General features: G+C 49.3%; 1 long non-coding RNA gene across 1 annotated transcript; it reads left to right on the plus strand.

The window, feature by feature from the left end:
* Positions 1-1005: 1005 nt before the first annotated feature.
* On the plus strand, positions 1006-2002 carry LOC139077396 (uncharacterized). Its single transcript, XR_011529901.1, has 2 exons — positions 1006-1471; positions 1605-2002. It is a non-coding gene; the product is annotated as an uncharacterized lncRNA (long non-coding RNA).
* Positions 2003-4257: the final 2255 nt, after the last annotated feature.

A 4257-nucleotide genomic window follows, 5' to 3' on the forward strand; every position in this document is an offset into this window, starting at 1 on the left:
GCCCAAAGCAAAGGAACTTGACATTTTAGAGGCCTGAGCAGCCTCGTTGTGGGAAGGTGGGTTTTCCATTACGCTTTGTGAAACAGTCAGAACAGCTCCCAGCCGCCTGTCACTAATGCACGGGGACCCGGGCCTCCAGGGACCCCTGTTGGGAACCACTGCACCGTATCATGCAGGGAGTAGCACGCAAAGGGAATCTCACTGTCCCAGAGTCTTGCCACTGAACTGTTAGAGGATCTGTATCCTGGATCAAGCCCCTCCCAGCCAGGAGCCCTGGACAAACCGCTCAGTCTCCCTCAGCCTCGGTTTCCCTTCAGTAAGAGGGGAACGAGATATTAGTCAGGGTTCTCAGCTGCAAGCAACACAAACAGACTCTGCCCATATAGAGCAGAAAAAAATGTGTTAAAAGGATGCTGGGGAAAACAGTTTGGCTGTTTCTCAGTAAGTTAAATATAGAAATATAGAATATATACTCCTAGGTATATACGCAAAAGAATTGAAAACAGGTATTCAAACAAAAGCTTGTCCACAAATATTCGCAGCAGCTCTATTCACAAAGCCAAAAGTTGGAAACAACCCAAATGCCCATGGATATATGAATGGATAAACAAAATATGGTCTATGCATACAATGGAATATCATTCAGCCTTAAAAAGGAATGAAATTCTGATAACATGGTACAATACGGATGAACTTTCAAAATAAGTTGAGTGAAAGAAGCCAGACACAAAAGACCACATAATGTATGATTCCCCTCGTAAGAAGCATCCAGAATGGGCAAATCCATAGACAAAATGCAGATTGCTGGTTGCCAGGGGCTGGGGGGGTGGGCAGGGGAAGAGTGATTGTTTAATGGGTACAGGGTTTCCGCGAGGCGATGAAAAAGTTCTAGAAGTGGACAGTGGTGATGGTTGTACAACATTAAGAAAGTGCTTAACGCTGCTGAATTGTACACTTGAAAATGGTCAAAATGATAAATTGTATGTTATGTGTATTTTACCACAGGGAAAAAAAGGCACATACGGTGAGATGGAAAAAAAAAAAGGTGCTGGCTAAGTCGCAGGGTGGCTGGGAGCCACATCTCACCATGAGGACACTGCCACCTGCCCTGTGGGCCCAGGGTCTCCATCTCTTGCAGTTACTCTGGCTTCAGTGTCCCAGGGACTCTGGGCAGATGCGTGTGATTGGGGAGGCTGGGTCATGTCCCTCCCAGTGCTGCAAGGAAGGCTGAGGAAGCGAGTCCCTGGCATCTTTATCTGGTGTGGGAGGGGCCAGCCTCCCACCGAGACACATGGGGGAGAAATTCTGCCAAACATGGGAAGGTGGTGGAGAGGTGGTTCAGAGTGACAAGTGCACGGAGGTAACGCCCACTTCAGAGACAGAAAGAGCCTGGCACGTGGGGGATGTGCGAGAAAGGCTGGCGCTCGCGGTCTTCCTCCTGTGGGAGCTGAAGGAAGAAGCAAGTCACAAAGTAAGTACGCTCTTTAGAAGGTTTGTGGTGTCAGGCCACCTTCCCCTCCCTCTCCATCCTTCTCCAAACGCCCACCCCCCACCCCCCGAGATCCCTTATTCAGAGACAAGCCTCCCTCGCCTTTCCTGTCTAGGGTGTCTCCCCTGGAACAAGACAACAGGAGCAGCGGGTCAGCCATCTGACGGACACTCAGCCTCGCCTTGGCTTCAGGTGATTCACTCGGCTGGTTGACATGAGGGCCTGGCCACTTGGAAGCCCAATGACAGTGAGATGGTGCCCGGGAGCGGGGCGGGCTGGGGGGCCAGGTCTGCCCTCCGCGCTGGGTGATGCCGCCCGGCCTGCTGCTTGGCGCCGTCCCGCCTTGCCATTCACGGCCCGAGGTGGGAAGACACGCCACAGGTCATGGAAAGTCGCTCTCAGATCTTGAATGCAGACCATTCAAGAAGGAAATGAAAGCAAAAGAGATGGATAGGATCAGTCAGGTTTTACCAAAAAGAATTTATTTTAATATAATTTCAAACTTTCAGAAAAGTTGCAAAAATAGTACAAAGAACTCCCATATACCCTTTACCCGGACTCATCAATTGCTTACGTTTTATCCTTGAGGCTTTACCATTCTCTCCCCTCCCCCTTCTCACCCTCTCTCTCTCCTTCCCCCTTTCTCTCGCTCTCTCAGACTGTTCCGTTCTACCCGTAAACACTCCACTGTTTGTTTCCTAAGAGCAAGGACAATCTTTTACATAATCGCAGTATAGTTACCAAAAGCTGGAAATTTTTCGTTGATACAATATTATTGCCTAATCCTCAGTCCATATTCAAACTCACCATTTGTCCCAGTAATGTCCGTTACACCCAGTTGGGGATTTTCAAGATGTTGATTTCTAGTTTAGTTCCACAGCAGCCAGAGAACACGCTCCCCAAGAGTTCCACCTTCTGAGACCCGCTGTGTCTTCTTGTATGGCCCCTCCCTCGGCACCCCACCCCTCCTCCCAGGGTCCCTGACCCTCTCCCACGCAAGTGCAGTTCAGAGGTCAGCCACAGACCTGGGGGGAAATTATATACAGATTTTAGGGCGCCCCCCCCCACTCCCTCCTCTCTGGCCTTTCCCCTTGTTTCCTGCCCCTCCAGCGGTCCCCTCTCCACCCTCTGACCCCTCAGGGCAGTAAGACTGTGCTTTCCGCCTCAGCTCCAGCCCCCCATCTGCCAACCAGGGAGTGACCAGACAATGCCCATTCCATGGAGTCAGTGCCCTTCCTGTTTCTGCCTGCTCACAGGCAGCCTCCGGTGCCTTCAAAGAGTTGGGTTTTTAAAAAATTATAGTCTTTCCAGAGTTTATACATCAACATACATACACACGTGCAATTAGGAACGCATCTTGTTTATGCCCCTTTCCTTAACATGTCCTCTGACCAGAACAGACTTGACCCCCAACATGACGACTGTCGATTTGTTGAATTCGTCTGACTGAATTATTCATTTATCTGGAACTGAATAATCTTTCCTCCATCACATGAAGAGCTCTTTCTGGGACTTAATATAAATAACAAAAGAATTCAGTGAGAAGAAACTGACACATATGAAATAAACCAGACACCATATGCTTCACTCTATGAATACATCAACCAGTAATTCACTTATGCATAAATGCGCAAAGGAGGAAACACTGCTGAAACATTTCAGCCTGTATTTTATAAAACAGCTTTTAAATATTTGACGTAGTTTGGTAATATTCTAGAAAAACAGCCTACCTCGTTTGGATGGTATATTAGTCCGCTAGGGCTGCCATGACAGAATACCATGGACTGGGTGCCTTGAACAACAGAAATTTATTGTCTCACTGTTCTGGAGGCTGGAAGTCCAAGATCAAGGTGTCAGCAGGCTTGTCTCCTCTGAGGCCTCTCTCCTTGGTTTACAGATGGCCGTCTTCTCCCTGTGTCCTCCTTCTGAGTGTGTCTGTGTCCTAATCTCTTCTTATAAGGACACCAGTCCTACTGGACTAGGGTCTACCCTAATGGCCTCATTTTAACTTAATCCTCTCTTTAAAGGCCCTGTCTCCAAATACAGCCATGTTCTGAGGTACCGGGGGTTAGGACTCAGCGTATGAATGTGGGGACATAACTGAGCCCATCACAGGTGGACAGTCCCCTCAGCCTTCCTACCTTTGGTGTATTAACACATATTTTACCCAACAAAGAGTAGAGTGGACTTGATCTTAAGAAGAGTGGGAGGCAGGCCCTAGAAAGCCAGACACACCCTGACAGGGAAGCCCCTTCAGAGGCCTGGAGACTCCGGGGTGGGCTCCTCAGGCCTGGTGTCCTGGTGACCAGGGAGCAGCGAGGCAGGGGCAGCACTGACAGGCTGGACGGTGGACTTGTACTTGCTTCAATATGTGTCTCTCTGGACAGGCTCGTTCTTAAACTGATCAACATCTACTTTAGTCTTTTTTCCTAATTAAAAATATTAGCAATTAGGGACATGGTAACTAATCAAATGGCACAAAAGAACTTATGATGAAAGATCCCAGAATCCACCATTGTAATCCATTTCTGGCAAATATGTATGACTCGGCTGCCCTCCCCGTCTCCATCCTGCTCACCCAGCAAAAGCCCTCCCCTGCTTCTCTGCTCCTCTGCTCCTCTCCACCTCCTCCGCACGCACCCCAACAACCTGCTGTTCCTGGACCACCGTGGGGTCTTGGACCCCCAGACCACTGTCCCTCTAAACTCATGACTATGAACCTCAGAGGCCCGTCCGCGCTGCCAGAGGATCCTGTGCCCCTTCGTCAG

Source organism: Equus przewalskii, chromosome 19, assembly GCF_037783145.1.
Source record: "Equus przewalskii isolate Varuska chromosome 19, EquPr2, whole genome shotgun sequence".
Taxonomy (NCBI): Eukaryota; Metazoa; Chordata; class Mammalia; order Perissodactyla; family Equidae; genus Equus; species Equus przewalskii.